This window comes from Ailuropoda melanoleuca, chromosome 13 (assembly GCF_002007445.2).
Source record: "Ailuropoda melanoleuca isolate Jingjing chromosome 13, ASM200744v2, whole genome shotgun sequence".
Classification (NCBI taxonomy): domain Eukaryota; kingdom Metazoa; phylum Chordata; class Mammalia; order Carnivora; family Ursidae; genus Ailuropoda; species Ailuropoda melanoleuca.
Genome location: NC_048230.1, coordinates 41,394,812 through 41,411,283, shown reverse-complemented (window position 1 = coordinate 41,411,283; position 16,472 = coordinate 41,394,812). Strand labels below are relative to the sequence as shown.

At 59.1% G+C, this 16,472-nt stretch overlaps 1 protein-coding gene and 1 long non-coding RNA gene across 11 annotated transcripts in view; one reads left to right on the top strand and one right to left on the bottom strand.

The window, feature by feature from the left end:
• The window catches only part of SEPTIN9 (septin 9), a 137,756-nt gene that overhangs the window by 25,714 nt on the left and 95,570 nt on the right, over positions 1–16,472 (bottom strand). The window contains exon 1 of one of the 10 annotated variants that reach the window (XM_034640113.1): positions 8,272–8,416. The exons of 8 other annotated variants lie outside the window; for them this stretch is intronic. The gene's annotated coding sequence lies outside the window, so the exon portion shown is untranslated. Of the gene's footprint in view, positions 1–7,908; positions 8,034–8,271; positions 8,417–16,472 lie in introns of those variants that run through there. One more of the 10 variants, XM_011223870.3, reaches the window with a different exon arrangement.
• On the top strand, positions 7,248–12,167 carry LOC117795424. Its single transcript, XR_004619435.1, has 2 exons — positions 7,248–8,044; positions 11,025–12,167. It is a non-coding gene; the product is annotated as an uncharacterized LOC117795424 (long non-coding RNA).

Sequence of the window (16,472 nt, the reverse complement as noted above, 5' to 3'; positions counted from 1 at the left end):
GGGGGGGGAGCGCAAGAAACAGAGTGGGGTGGGTGGGGGGCCGAGCATGACGCACCTGCTCCTGGCAAACCAACTGCCGACTACCGGCCACCGACGGGCAGGTCCCCAAGAGAAATGAAAGCACACGCCCACCCCAAGACCCGGGCACCCACGCTCCCGGCTGCAGGATCCACAGCACTGAAAACACAGGAACATCCCTGACGCCCGGCTAGGGACGGACAGGTAAACAGAACGCAGCGTGGCCGCCGTGTGGAGTACTATTCAGCCACGAAAAGGAAGGAAGCTTCAGCACCTGCCACGGTGCGAACCTCAAGGACATCGCAGAGCATGAAAAAAGCCAGGCGCATTGGGTTCCACTTAGTGAAACATCCAGAACAGGCGAATTCACAGACAGAATGTGGTAGGGAGCTGCAGAGCACGTGGCTCTAATGGATACGGTCTCTTCTGAGAGGACGAGAGTGTTCTGGAATTGGTGGTGGCAACTGCATGACTTTGCCAATGCATTAAAAACAGCTGAATTGTACAATTCGGAACCTTATGGCGTGTGAATGATATCTCGACAAAGCTATTAAGGCTTTATTGAGGGCTCCCCAATAAAGGAGAGCGGGGACTGTGTCCACATCCACGGCCAGCTCCCAGCACTAAGCCAGCTCTGCAGCCCAGGGAGTGGGCAGCCGGTGGGCTCCTCGCCCTATGACGTCCTACTCGCCCTCCCTGTTCCTGGCACCAGCAAGTGCTCATGAGGACTCACTGTTCATCTCAGAAAAAAGGGCCCGCAGCACCCCAGGCTGGAACCTGCAGGTCAGAGCGAACAAGGAGCAGGCCCCTTTAATACAGAAGGAAGCCCCAAGCCTCACCCTGAAGGGAGGGGACAGTGGGAATGAACATGCCACATTCAGCAACCACAAAGGGTGAACTCCGCTCATCCCAGGTCTCTAGGCGCTCATCCCAGGTCTCTAGGCGAGGGACAAGGGAAAACCCGCTCAGCATCCCCTCCGGGATGTGGGGACACTGCTACCAGAACCAGCTGTGTGTGGCAGCAGGACCCAGCACCCCCGCCACACACACACACACACACACACACACACACACACACCGGGCAGGTGCTCAGTGTTCTGCCACACACACACATGCACGCAACACGCACGCACCCCGGCAGGTGCTCAGTCTTCTGCGCAGGCCGGGTCGGGTGGGGGAAGTGATGACAGGAGCCAGCAGCCGCTGGGGGCGGCCCCAGGATTTCCTGAGCCATCTCTGGCAGCACCCACCCAAATCTGTTAGAGGCCCTATGCTGCTCCCTCCCCCATCCCAAACCCTGAGGATGCTGCTGGAGGGGCAGCCATGAAAATAAGGCACAGAGCCAGAATTCACTGAAGCCCCACTTTTATAAGGTGGCACAGGCCCCAGCGGGAGCGGGGCCTCTGGTGGCTCGAGGTTTGATTATAACTTTAGTACAGCGTCTCCCAGTGCCCCGTGGTGGTCATTAGCTCTTTGCTCCCCAGCTGTCCTTGGAGAGCCCCGCAGTGAGGAGACAGCCCGGAGCGGCACACACAGGGGGGCTTCCCTCACCCCCAACCCAGCCAGCAAACCCTGGGACCCTCAGACAACCAGCCTCCCAGCCCTGACTCAGTCTCCCCCAAAGTCCCGTGAACTAGCAGCAGATGGGAGTTCCTGCTCCCGCGCCGGAGACAGGAAGTGAGGTGCAGACAGAGGCCACTGGCTCATCCCCCGCGGCCCACAATGGGCCCGGCCCAGCCGCACCCCAGGAGCCGGCAGCACGCGGCTCCAGCGGCCAGACCTGGGTCTCAGGCCCAAGAGGATCTCTGCACCCTACTGCTCGCGTCCAAGACACGCTGCTGGCTGAGCGTATGAGGAAGTGACAAAGACAGAAGCCGCGACTGGTGCGCACACGCAAGGTCCCAGCAGCCTCAGGGAGACAGACCAGGTGCTCTGGTTCCACTGTGAACCCTGCAGGAGGCTGGGGAGGCAGCCAAGACCGTTGAAAGGATGGCAAAGGTCAGCTGAGCAACCTGTGCCGGGCGAGCAGGAAGCAGGAAGCAGGCTTCTGTGAGGGTGCTGTGTGGACGGTGCTCCCGGAGGTGGGCGGCCTGAGGAGCTCGCCCAGGAGCAGCACGGGGGACTGGCCCCCCTATGGAGGCTGCTATCTGCACTGGACAGGCGACCACCACACCGCCCAGCCCCTCCTCTGCCCCTCCTGTCCTGCCTCTCCTGCTGCCCTGATTCTCAGCTGCTCTCCTGTGTGTCTCGGGGGAAATTCCAGGGAGCCCAGGGGGAGCACCTCCACACTCCCAGGCCCTGAAGCCTTTGCTGAGTCCCCACCGGAAATGAGCAGCCTTCCTGGGGACACGCGTGGTAGGTCCTAGAGCTGGTGTGTACCTACCACCTAACTGGACTGGAAGCTTCCAGAAGGTCTGCCTCATGTGCACCCCTACCCTGTTCAGCCCAGGGCTGCCACATGGTTGGAACTCATGACAACATCAGCCGTGAGGTAACCTCCACTTGGTGCTTTTCCTGTCCAGGTTCCGGGCCACGCATTTTCTGTTTTACATCCATTCATCCTCACGCCAACCCATGAAGTGTTAACTGCTATCATGCCTTCTGGACACTGGACTGTGGCTCAGAGGGGGCGGGTCACGTGTGTAAGGCCACAGGGTCATCCAGAGCCGCCCGCGCAGGGCACTGGCCCCACGTGAGAAACTGCGTGCCTGAAACACCCATCACCTCACTGAACTTGGGGAGCGGGCAGCCAGGCCGTCCCAGCAATGAGCATTGACCACAGACGAGGGGGACAGTCAGGAGCTGCAGACACGCTGACCCAGTCCTTAGGGGGCTGGCCTATACCAAGTCAGCGGAGGTGCGGCTGGCACCAGGGCCCCAGTCTCCGCCAAAGACGGGGGTCTTCTGGCCACCCCACCCCGTCCTACCCTCCCCTCGTCTGCCACAGGAACGCCCACTGGAGCCAAACCGGGCTCCCCACTGCCCCCAACTTCCCGCCTTCCACCCGAAGCCACCACCTCCCTTGCTGGGACGGCAGGCCTCACCCAGGGGGCTGCGCTCATCTTGGATCCAGCCTTCGAGGATCCTTAGCCCACTGGGGTCCTAAGCGGGGGGGCTAGGAGGGGCTCAACTAAACCTGAGTAGGGGACGCACAGGAGGGGGCTCCCAGCTCCACTGCCGCCAATCTGGCCTCAGCAGGCAAGTCATTGAGCCCATGGGGCTGAGCAACCTGCTTCCTGGGCCCGCGCCCTGGTGTCCGCCTGCTAGGGGAGGAACCCAGGAGAGGAGAATGGGTTTGTGCCATGAGCTGTAACCTCCCTGGAGTGGAGGCAGACCGACCGGGAGAGGCCAGCACAGCCCTTGCTGGGCACCGTTCAGATGCATGGTCCTGACCCAAGCGCAGCAGCCCTGGAGCCCGCCAGGGGGGCTGCAGGGAGCAGAGGCTGCAGGAGGCCCACGGGGAGGCACTCAGGTCCACACAGGGAAAGCCAGCCTTGGGGCGAGGTGGCTCCGGGGTCAGCTTAAAGCTCATTCCTTCTGTAATAAACAAACTTATTCCGATTAAGTGATCATACTTATTGTCTTGGAAGAGGCTTTCTCACCCACCTAAAAATGCTTCGGGGATGACTTTACCGTTTTGCCTCAGTTTCCAAGTAGGGAACCGGGCAGCCTCGTTACTTAAATAAACTCCCCAAGATGAAGACCGAGGGCCCCAGGCAGCAGGCCCAACGTTGACCACGGTCAGCAGGACGGCACCGGTCACAGGGGCTGTCCCAGCAGACCCACAGCCACGCTCCGGAGCGACAGTCAGCACAGCGTCTGCACACTGACCACAGCCTCCCTCTGCTCTGTGGTCGTTGTCCGCAGGGCAAGGCCGGCGCAGGTGCGTGAGGCCCAGAGGCAGAGAGCTCCTGCAGGACACACAGCCCTGCCACGGAAGTGCCACCTCTCTCCACGGCTCTCTGTGCCGTGCTGCCCACCTGTGCCCACCAGCCACATTCTCTGTCTGACTCGGTGGGACTCTTGTCACCGTCTTTAGTCTTTGGAGCCCACAGCTGACAGCCAGCAACGGGGGTGGGGGGGGTGACGACAAGGATCCTTTCCTTGGTCCCTTACTTCCCTGGAAGCAGGCACGGGGCAGGGCCAGGGTCATCTGGTCCAGTCCCCTGCCCCGGCAAGAATGCATTCGGATCCTGAAGAAAACGCCCCAAGAAGAGCACGTGTAAGGACAGCAGGACCGCGGCTGCTGGCAGAAGGCTCTCCCGAGCTGGCCGGACAGAAACCACAGAGTATTTGGACAGGAGATGAGAAGCTGCAGGCACGCAGCGCTGACCAGAGTGCATTCATTCCAACATGAACTGAGCAAAGCTCCTGTAAGGTCCGGCACCCGGAGACCGAGATTGATAGAACGCCATCTCTACACAAGTCCACAGTCTAGCTACAGACAGGACGCAAAGGTCCCCACCCAATGTGGCAGGGGTCCTCCACGCAGGAAGGTGAATTCACCATCCTGTTCTGGGCAAGGAAAATCTTATCTGCTGTCAGAGGCCTGGTGACAGGCACCGAGACGCGGGCCAGGGAGGCAGGGAGAGGTCCGTGCGCATTCCGCTGGGGACACCAGCAAGGACACGCTTCCGATGACCGTCAGATAACCGGGCACTCGGTGCCTGGCACTCGCAGGGCAGGGCAGGGGCTGGCAGGCCTCTGGGGGCACAGGTCCCGGAGGGGGAGGCCCTAAGCCAGGTGCAATGGAGCACAGCGGGGAGCACCACAGCATTTCCACGGGACCCTCCTTCCCCAAGGCCAAGTGCGGGTCAGTGTCGGTGACTCACCCCCAACCCAGAGCTGGGGTTCCAAGTGCAGCCTTGGCGGCTCCGGAGCCAACATCTCAGAAGTTGTCCCCCGCCTCCAGCTTCAGGAGAGGGACAAGACATTTGGGGGTGCTTCTGCCATGATCCAGCTACGGAACCCAAACCAAAACGTTGAAAACTCAGTTGAGGTTGGAACAGCCAGGGCGAGGGGAATAAGCGGACAGGGTCGCCTCCGCCTGGCCGACCCTTTGCCCGATGCTGCCACCCTCAAACCAAGGCCCAGGCCCTCCTCCTGGAAACCACCTCCCACAGGCCGAGCACTAACTCTGCTCTCGCAGGGAGAACGGCCCGCCCAGGGGGCAAGCAGCAGCTCGGGGCCCCGCACAAAGTCCCAGTGAGAACTCAGAACCTTCTGCACCCTCAGGTCTGGTGGCCTCGTGCTTCCCAGAGACGGTGACAGAGAAAGAGATGAGGGGAGCATCTGGACCCCGCTCACGCACCCACAGCCCAGGGACAAGCCACGGCGGGAGAGATGTTGCCACCCGCCCCTCCACCAACCGTGGAACAAGGCTCCCAATGAGCCCGCCGGGAGATGGGCAGCCTGAAGGGCCTGTAATTAGACATGGGCCTCCCCTGGCTTCCCCGCCTGCTGCTCCAAGAACAGGCTAGCCTGACAGTTACCTGCACGGCCCACCACCCCCAGGAGCGGTCCCCGGCAGGCCTCCTACGATCCACCAAGCTCCTGAGAACAGGCCCCTACCTGTCCAAGGAGCCAGATCGGCTCTCAATAAAACAAATCAAAGCTTGCCGCTAGAGGCAGAAGTCTGGGAATGGAGCCTCGGCCAAGGGCTGTGATTTGCGCTGGAAGCAGGGCTCTCCCGAGATCACCAGTCCTGAAATACAGTCATTCTTCCCGTGCACTTGGCCAAGGAGAACAGGAGGGTGCCCAGAACCCTCAGGTGGTATGGGAAAGCTGACCCAAGACTTCAATGTGCACGGGGCATGGGGTAACGGAAGAGCTTCCGCCAGTCAACCAACAGCTTTGGAAAAAAGCACTGAGATCTTTGACAACACAGGAAGCTGGGCACGGCTGGAGGCTGGTGGGGGCGCTCTCTTAAGGATGGGGTCTTCCCCTTCTGTGAATGCTCCTAGGGAATGCTTCTGTCCTATCTGACAATGACAAGGGCAGCTCAGACAGTGACATAACAGGAAGTGGGGAGGGTATGTGGCTGGGGAGGTGGGGCGGGGTGGGGAGGGAAGTCAGCCCAAACACTCCAGTCACCCAAACGGGTATGGGGCTTCTGGGGTGAAAGCCCCTGTGAACCCTGTCCTCCAGGCTTGGGGGAATAGGCCAGGCACTCAGGGAATGACTCCACGGGCCCAACCGGGGCTGTCTTTGACTTGGGTGGGTGAGATCTTGTGACTGCCCCCTACCCATCAAGAACAGTGCTGTCTCCTTGGTCCTGGAGCACCCAGTGCCCCACACAGAGTAGGCCCCTCCCCACACACCAGCCGACCTGGCCATCATCCCTGACGCCGTGCCCGCCACATGGAGCAGTCTGGCGGAAACACACCCACAAACCAGCAGACACAATAGTGTTGCAGGTGCCACAACACGGAAATGATTGGGGCTGTGGGGATGCCCAGGAGGGGTCAGCCACGGAAGAGGTCTCCTTCCGTAGTCACACCTTAGCCCAAAGGAGACCCAAAGGGAGAGAAGCAAGGATCCCACCCTATCAAAGAGGTCTCACGCAGACACTGGCCCTCCAGCCCCAAATGGTTAAACAAACTCATTCTTCTTCCTATTTCCTGAACAGGGGCCCCCTGGGTTGCCAAGGGGAGCCAGCCAAAGAGAAATGACATTTATGTAAACACCCATGAAGGCAAAGCAACAATGAATGAAGTGGGAAACCCACATGTAATTATAAGGGAATATAAGGGATTATAAGGGAATGGGGGCTTTTTCTCCCTCTTCCCCTAACAGGATTTTCCATGAGGAATCCAAACCAAATTCCTTCTGAGGTGCTGTCCCTACAGCCAGAAACCCACTGCCTGGACGGCACATTTTTCTCCAGGAAAGGAATTTCAAACTTCTCTTTGGTGAGCAGAGATGCTCCCCCAAACCTCTGACAAAAGCCGGCAGATTCCCGTCAGAGAGGAAACGGAGGGGGACCAGGATGCAGCGAGGCAGCCTGGAGGCCGCGGGGTCCCCGGGGACATGTGGGATGAAGTTTCAGGAGCAGATGGCATTGGCTCCAAAGCACCTCAGCCCTCCCAGCATCGGCGCACACGTGACGGGCTGCGCCGGCCGTGGGATTTGAGTCTGGGGGTTTTCCCAGCATCGCAGCTGGAAGGCCCTTTCGATGGCAGGTCCTCACGGAGCTGCTTCCTCACCCCTGCTCCTTGACAACGAGTGGCAGACCGTCCCGCTCCTCCTCTAGCAGGGCGCCCGCATTCCGGCCCGGCCGGCTCCGGGAGCGAGCCGCACAGCCCCACACCTCCCCGGACCCGGAGCCGAGCTGCAGCGGACGCCCCCGCGCACACTACCACGTCTGATCCCGCATTTCTAGTGTCTGCTGAAGCCAATGTCCGGATCAGCCTCTGGGCCACCGGCCCCAACGGCTGACAATCAGTGCAGAACGATTTTAAGAGATTTTAAGAGGCGGTGGCGGCCAATCCAAGTCATTCCCCCCCACCCCGCCCTGGGCCTCCTAGAAGTCAGGGAAGCCCCTTGCGAACAGGAAACAGTCTCCAAGAAACTCCCCGCCGGAGGACGACCTAACCACTCAGCCTAGCTGGCCAAATATTTACAAAGAGATAGCTGTGGCCGCACAAAGCCCTTTTCTTCTGCTCCGCGGCCGAAAATCTGGGCCCCGCGTGGAGACCGAGCTCCTGCCGCCCCTCTCCCAGGGACCCGGAGCTGTCCCGCCGGCCGGGGAGCAGGGACTGCCCCCCCCGCCGGGAGGCGCCGCTCTTGCCCCGCCGCCGCACCCTCGGAGGGCCGCCGGACGGCCACACCACCTGAGGCCCCCCACCACCGGTGCGAGGTTGCAAGGAACAAAGGGAGCGGAGGACTCACCCCAGCAGCTGAGTCGGCCTGCGCTGGCCGCCTGAGAGCACGGCCCGCCCACCGGGTCACATGGCTCCGAGCCGAGCAGAGGATCAAAGGGGCTTTGTGGCCGCGGAACAAGGAGCCTCCCAGAGCGCGGGCAGAGGTAGGAGGGACCGCCTGAGAACGGAGGCTCAGGGGCAGGGCGAGGGGAGTTGGGGGGGGGCAGGAGGAGACAAGAGGCACCCAGCTACAGGCCTGAAACCAATCAGGGTGTGTAGGGTGCATTCTGTGCCTGAGCTCCCCAGTCGGCTTCCGAGTCACCCCCAAAAGGAAAGTGCCATGGTCCCCGGGAAAGAGCTCGGGGAAGGAGAGAAGGAAGGAGGCTCTCACCTGGACACCCAGTCCAACTGCCTTTGCCAGAAGTCAGTACGCCGGCCAAGCCTCCAGTCCCCTCCTCCCAGACTATCCTCCGGCCTGGGTGAGGCGGGACGGGAGTGCAGGGTGGTGCCGGGAATCTGACACGGCCCAGGGGCGCCCTCTCTCCCTGCTGCCCCGCCCAGCACTCTCCTTTGCCAGGTGAGCCCCAAATGGGCCCTGACCCCGGCCAGCTCAGATGACATGCCCAGGCTATCGCGCGGGCCTCCCCCGGGGCCTGCAGATCACCCCAGGAAAGCAGTCAGGAAGCAAAGCCAGGGGCGTCTGGGTAGCGCAGTAGTTAAGCGTCTGTCTTCGGCTCAGGGTGTGATCCCGGCGTTCCGGGATCCCCACATCGGGCTCCTCCGCTGGGAGCCTGCTTCTTCCTTTCCCACTCCCCTGCTGTGTTCCCTCTCTCGCTGGCTGTCTCTCTGTCACATAAATAAATAAAATCGTAAAAAAAAAAAAAAAAGAAGCAAAGCCAGAGTTGTTCCAGGGGCCGGGGCCAGAGCACCACCAGCCCCAGTTGCCGTCCACTGCCTAAGGCTACGGTGGTGAAACACCCCCGAGGGAGCAGCAGCAGAAGGGGAACTAGGGCAGGGGCCAGGGAGGTGGGGAGGTGCCGCTCACCCTGAGCTCGCTCTTCTTCCTGGAGCCTCAGGACTCAGATTCCGGCCCAGGCTTCTACAGCCCTAAGGGCCCAGGCAATGAGTCACCTTCCCAGCAGACCCCTGCGACGTGCTGGGACCCTGAGGGGGATGGGCTAGGTGGTCCCCAGAGGGAGGAGCTTGGGAGCCACCCTGTTTGGGACTGGGCCTGGGATCTGCCAGACCCATCCTGTGCCACGACCTCTGACCCTGAGTGAGTCACTCCCAGGCACAGGCTTGGCCAAGGTAGCCCCAGGCCTACTCCCCACTGGGAGAGCGATCCCGCCGGTTTGCGGAATTTGCAGGGGCAGGAAGCGAGGAAGTTCGAATGCAAAGGAGCCTTGAGTGACACCTGAGCCGGCCGCTCTAGGGACGTCCATCCTCCCACCCCCTGGAGGAGGAACTCTGGCCCAGCCCCTGCCCCAGAGGCATGTTCTCCTTCCCCAGGCACGTACTCCTCCACAGGGCTGGTGGGGGAGGCCCCCCAAGCACCCACTCCACTGGCCACACTGGCAGGAGGACCAGTCCAACTGGTCCCCCCTCCAGTGCCTCAGAAGCCATCTCTCCCTAGCAGCGGCCACTGGCCAGTCCCACCTGGCCCCTCCCCACTCCAGGTGCCCAATTTCTTCCCCGGGTTCTCCCAAGTCTCTGCGTTTGACACCGTGGCTTCAGGGGGCTCCCTTCCCCACCCCTCACAGAGGGCAGAGCTGCTGCCGTGGGTCTCTGGGCCCCTGGCCAAAGACAGGAAGCGTCCAGGGGAGGGACCGCGTGTTCCCATATCAGTGGAAGGGAGGACGGTGGTGGATCTGAGATGAAAGCCTCAGAGACACACACCGGAATCAAGGCCCCCTCACTCCAATCAGCTCAGGCTCATTACCCAACCCTGTGGGACCTGACCTTCTCCATCTGTGAAATGGGCATGATCACCTCTAGTGGCAAGAATTAAAGCAAGATATGATGTCCAGAACTAGGAAGACTGGCCACTCGAAATCTACACTTCTTCTTTCCTCCAAGAAGGGGGTTTCCTAGGACAGGGAATAGGGAGGGCCCAGCCCCTCCCGCCACCCCCTGCCTACCCAGCTGGGCCCTTGTCTGGGCTCTGAAGGACAGCTCCAAGAACCATCACCGAACGACACTGGGAAGGACCCCTGCCACACCCTGTGTCAAGGTTGACTCGGAACCTTGGAGATACCACCTGCACTCTACACGTGTCCTGTAGGCAGGGGCCTTCCTTTCCGGCACTACCCTTGGAACCTCCTTGCCTGCCTCTCACCCAGCCTTGTCCCCCAGGGCCCACCACCCCTTCCTGGGCACCATGTGCATGGGCAACCCACCAGCTCTCTGAGGCCACTCCCTGCCCTACCTCCTCCTCTCCCTACTCCCCCTGCAGACAGCTGGCCTAGGAGGTGGTCTGGGTGCTTTCCACACATTCCCTCCGCTCATCCTCATCGCCCACCACTGGATGGAGGTCTCCAGAGCACAGGAGAGGGAATCCCTGCGCCTGACAAGACCCCCCGCCTGGGGGTGCTTTTCCAACGCAGAAACCCTGCCTATCCCCCCCCACCTGCTCAGAGTTTTTGGCCGCTCATCAGACACGGTATCTAGAACAGCCTGAAGCCTGCACAACCGCCCACTGAATCCCCCAGCAGAAACAGATGGCAAGCCAACCCTAAGCACGCCACATCTGTCATTTTAAAGTTTCCAACAGCCACATTTAAAAATGTAAGAAACAGGCGACATTTAATATATTTTACTTCATACAGCCAAAATGTCATCAATCAACATGTCATCCATATTAAAACTTTTTATTTTTTTATGCTTAATTTTTTAAAAAAGAATCTATTTGAAAGAGAGAGAAAGAGAGCGCAAGCAGAGGGAGAAGCAGACTCCCGGCTGAGCAGGGAGCCTGATGCGGGACTCGATCCCAGGACCCAGGATCATGACCTGAGCCAAAGGCGCCCCAAAACTTTTTAGATATTTCACATTCTTTTTCTTTCTGTAGTAAGTCTTTGAAATTCAGTGCCTCGTACATTCACGGCACCTCCCGATTTAGACTAAACACATTTTTTTTTTCTTTTTAAGGTTTTATTTATTTAAGTAATTTCTACCCCGAGATCAAGAGTTGCGTGCTCTCCCGACGGAGCCCGCCCGGCACCGCTGCTGGTCGAGGCACACTTCAAGTGGTCAGCCGCTGCTGTGGCTAGCGCTCGGAGCAGCTGTCTGGATATTCTCGACCGTACCCTGGGGTGACACCAGATCCTAGGGGAGCGGTGTAGCCCCCGTTATTTCAGCGCTACGCTTCCTTCTCAGCCGTGGATGTGCACATTTGGGGGTGCTACAGGACACAGCCTCTTGGAACCCACAGCAGCATCTGCTATATCGTGGAGGCCGCTGATCCCCACATCAGAGCGTCCCCCTTCTCGGGATGTATTGGAGACATTTCTCCCAGATTCTACTATCAGAAAGAGCAGTACTTCTCCAAAGAAGATACTCTGCTAGATTTGTGCTAAGCACCAACGAGACCACCACCCGTTTCTGGGGTTCTCTATCCTATGTGCTCACAGGTGCTCAGGCCGGGGTGAGCTCCTGACTCAAAGGCAGCCAGCCACAGGCTGAGCAGCGACCCAACCGCACGCCTGGCTCAAACAAGCGATGAGCTGGGCCGCCGCCGTCTCCCCCCCGCAGCCCAGACGGAGGAACCTTTGTAGTTGAGGGTCCAGAAGCTTGAGGTCATGCAGACTTCAGGGCTGGGAAGTTGTCTGGGGCCATTTGCAAAGGGAGAGAGGGCAGCATGGGGGGACGCGCAGGCGGAGACCCCAAGAAAGGAGCAAGGGGGAGCAGCGCGTGGCTGGCGGGGCTACTGCAAACCCCGCCCTTTCTGAGCCCAAGCATTCCACACTCCGACTTCAATGCGTGTTACGTCCTTCCAATCACCAACTTGTCCTGCCTGTTTACTGACTTCAAAGTCACATACAGCCACACTGACTGGAAAGGAATCTATGAAGACAGAAGGCAGACTGGGGGTTGCCAAAACCAGGGTGTGGGGGTGGGGGCGGTGGGAACTGACCGCTTAATGGACATGGGGTTTCCTTTTGAGGGGATGGGAATGTTCTGGAACTAGATCATGGTGATGCTGCCCAAGCCTGTGAATGTGCTAAGTGTTGTTAATGGTAAATTTCATGTTCTGGGTATTTGATACAGTAAAAAATTTATTTAAAGGAAAAAGTCTGATGCACCCTTTCTTCTCTTGACCTGGTTTATCATGTTGCTTTCTACGTGGAGACCACAAGGGCCCCAAGACAAAGGGTGGGCGCTGGGGGAGATGGAGCAATGCGCCCCCGGCCTGGAGCCTGGGAAGATCCTCTTATCCACCAGGAGGAACTCGAGCCACAGAGACTACCCTGCAGTGTCCGGGGGTCCCAGTCTCGTCACAGGTGTCCTGTGGGAAAGCTGAAGACTACAGAGAAGGTGACCACGTGGTGATGGGGGCAGGGACTGGTGCTGTGGCCACAAGCCAAGGCCCATCGGCAGCCACCAGGAGCTGCAGGAAGCACAAGGACAATTGTCCCCGGGGCCCTCCGGGAGGGACCAGCCCTGCCCACACCTTGGCGTAGCCCAGTGACCCTGACCCCAGACCCGGGGCCTTCAGAGCTGCAGGACAGGTTTTTCTGTTGCGTGAGGCCACGGTAATTTGTGGTAATCTGTCACAGTGGCCCCAGGACCCTCACACAGCCCTGCAGTCCCGACCTGACCCAGAGTAAGGTAAGAGTTTCCTCCGACAATATGGGAACACTCAGAGCTGGAAGGAAACTTGCTCCAGGCCAAGGCAGTCCAGAAGCAGGAATAGGACCCCTCCCAGCCCCTTTGAGGGGGGTCTCCGTCGGATTTTCCAAGGCTATCACTTCGGGGATACTGTGGCCCCCTCGCTGAACACCAGGCAGCCGTGCAGGGCAGGGGAGGGGGTCCCATGGTGTCCCTGACGCGGTTCCCTGCCATAGGCCATTTCCACCTGCTCATGAGCAGCACCCAGTGCCCTTCCTGGGGGACCCCCACCAGAACGGTCATCAGGGAGGTGGCAGCACCGGCCAGATGTCCTGTAGCAGGGTCCTACTCTGAAAGCTGCAGGGCGACAGTTGAGATAGGCTCTCACCTCCAAATGGGCCAACTGAGAGAAAGCACAGTCTGGGGGTGTCACCCACCCCGCTGTGCAGGGACACCCACGTGATGCCCGAGACCCACCCTCTGGCCCACAGCAGCAACAGAAGGGAAAGGAAGTGGTCACATGGCATCCTCCCTCCCTCCCCCCCAACACACACGGACAAGCACACACATCCATGCACGCTTGCCCCAGTGCCCAGGCCCCCCATTTTCTCCTGCCAAGCCCGAAGCCTAGTTGTAAACACGACCCTCAGCCCTCCCACGACCTCTTTTCCAACCCACCCTGGGCAAACCCCCATGGAGATACTTGCCATCAGAGGCCAAGAAAAAAATACCCTTCCCTTTCCTCTGCAGGCGGGTCGCTGGGCGGCCCCGCACACAAGGGCAGACAAAGGGCTGGCGGGTTAGCAGTGTGGGGCCCCCGCTGATGTGGGCAGCCAGCAGGTGCAGCCACACTCCCCTGGGGGGAGGGGAGCCTGCACATGGCCCTGCTGTCCCTGCTGGGGTTCCCAACAGCCCCAGCGGGAGGGCTCAGGCCAGCCTGGGGGGCAGGGGCCTGCAGAGTCTCTTGCCACAGAGCAACGCTTAGCAGGCTGGTGGTTCAGTCATATCTGGTTGACATCTTTCCTTGGCTTCTTCTGCAACTTGACCGAGGACAACGGTCAGGCTGTCCCCGATCTCAAGAACAAGCCCCTTCCTTGGGCCCAGCTACCTCCTCCAACCGTTGACGTTCCCCCCACCTCTTAACAGTTGGTCTGCATTGTGGTTCTATCTTCCTGTCACGTGCCCGCATGTTAACCTCTGCTGTTTGGCGTCTGCCCATCTCACCGTTAAAACCGCCCTCCCGAGAAAACGCTCAGTGCCAACATCCAGTTCCACCAGGCTGACCTGGGCCAGCACGTGACACAGATGAACCGCCCCTCCTTCTGGAAAGGAGCTGCCCAGGGCGCTATCCTCTTCTCATACCCCAAGGCAGGGCTTTCCACAGCACACGGGGGTCTCCTCTCCATTCCCAGAGTCACCCCAGAGATGGCCTTCCCCGCTCAGCCACCTCTCACAGCACACTGTTTTCTCCAGGCCCTGCAGTCTCCCAAACCCCTCCAAAAATCCCCACCCCTTAAAAGTCACCACCTCCAGGGAGCCCTCCAGACGCCCTCCCTCAGACAAGACCACCCTTCCATGTTTCCTGAGTCACACTCTGATCTGGAGCACTTGCCAGATGGGCTTCCTCCCCCCCTCCTGGTCTCCTAGGTAGCAGATAGGAGCTTGTGGAGCGTGGAGGCAGGAAGGCCCCATTTCCTCTTTTCTAAGAAGTGTGCGCCGCCCACCTCCACTGTCAGGTTGCCTCTTTCCCTCCAGGGCACCTTAATACACATTTCTTTCTCCTCCTGAAGAGCTATCATGTCAACAGCGTGTCTTAGAAATTACGTGATGATATCTTAACTTTAGAAAATCAGCTCCTTTTCTGCAGCCAGCTCTGTTCTCCCTGCAGGCGTGACGGCCACGCAGGATCAGAGAAGCCCCAGGCACACTGCCAACCGCACCCACCCCGCCCTCCCCTGGGAACCGTGAGCCCCGGGGCGGCGGCCTCCCTGCAGCCCCACAGCAGAACCAGACCCCTGCACGATTTCAAAGAACAACAAAAACCAGGGTGTCTACGGGGTGTCAGGAGGGAGGGCCGCCAGGTGGGGGCGCTCCAGGTTGGCTTTAGGTGCGGTAGGGCAGCCTCCTCGCCCTCCCTCCACGGAAACAAGGGCCAAAACCAAAAGCCCAGCAGCTAAAATGGTGGGATTCTGAATCGCACAACATACGGCTTGGTAGTTGGGGGGCGGGGCGCCAAGGCTCTGAGACCCCGAGTGTTTGGCTTCTGGAAACAGGCTCTCAATCCTAGCAGCACATCACTCTTCTAAAGGGGAACTTCCAAAAAATACAGAGGCCTGGGCCCCACCCCCGCCATTCCGATTTCACTAATCCAGCGCTTGGTATTTTTTGAAAACTTCTCAGGGGACTCTACCATGAAAAGCACCGTGGGGGGCGCCTGGGGCGCTCCGTCGTCGTCGTAGGTGAAGCGTCTGCCTCCAGCTCAGATCATGATCTCAGGGTCCTGGGATCGAGTTCCGCACCGGGCTCCCTGCATCGGGCTCCCTGATTGGCGGGGAGCCTGCTTCTCCCTCTGCCTCTGCTGCTCCCCTGCTTGTGCTCTCTCTTTCTCAAATAAGTAAATAAAATCTTAAAAAAAAAAAAAAAGGCACTGTGTGGGACTGATAGATACATACACACATCCGGGATCTGGCGAGATCCTGGAACCCTGGGGTCTCTGGCGAGAGCATTCTGAGCTGACTGTACCCAAGAGGCACACAGAAGATGAGTGGGGTGCCGGAGGGGGGTGTCAACAGCTCCTTTAACTTTCCAGAGAAGTATCCATTCTCCAGAAGTGTTGTCCTGCCCTAGGACCAAACGAACCCCACGGAAACCTGGTTGAAACCCAGAAGGTCCGCGCAGCTCTCATGGCCTGAAGGGCAGCAAGGGGGCCAGGCTGGAGGGGCCCCAGCCATTCAACAGGCAAGGCTCGGGCTTTTCTTTAAGTGTCTCCACACTGCCCGCTGCCCGGCTGGGACTTGGAAAAGAACAAGAACAAAGGAGACCTAGGAAGGGCTCCAGAGTATACCACTGTGGCCTGAAAGTGATTTTGAGAAGCCATTTGAGCTCCTGTTATCTGTCTAAAAGCAAAACTTCCCAGAAGGACTCAGTTGTCATCAATCCCCTGCTCTGAGCAACCAGGCAAGACTGACTTTGTCGCAGAAGATGAGAAGTCTTCCCACCACACCTAAACAGACATTCTCAAAACTCCGTCCCATCTCTTCTCCTAAGGGCCACTTATCTTTCCAAAAAGTCATTTGTTTTCCAGTAAGTGTTCTTCTCCCCCTCCCTTTCCCCTCTTATGACAGCATATAAGCTTCAAATTCTAACTGCCCCTTTGAGTCACATTTTTCTGTGAACTCCCATATGTACGTGATTAAAGCTGTCTTTTCTCTCACTACTATGGCTCGTCCGTTTAATTTGGCAGGGCGGGGGGGATCCTGCCAGTTTAATTTGCAGACCCAAGTACTGAACCTAAGAGGATAGAGGAAAAGCTTTTTCCTCACCAGCACCCACAAAACAAAAACAGAAACAACCCCTCTCTCTTCACTGCAGATGCACCCTTCCCCCACCCACGCCAGCAAGTCAGACCCCTGTTTCTCAAAGTCTATTAAAGCAACAAAATTTGTCCTGCAGGACGCTCCCCTCCTAAAAGGTCTCCACAAACGCATCTAGCAACTGCTCCCCCCCACAGGCCCTCTTTTGAGGTTGACAAGTATTTATCAGCATACT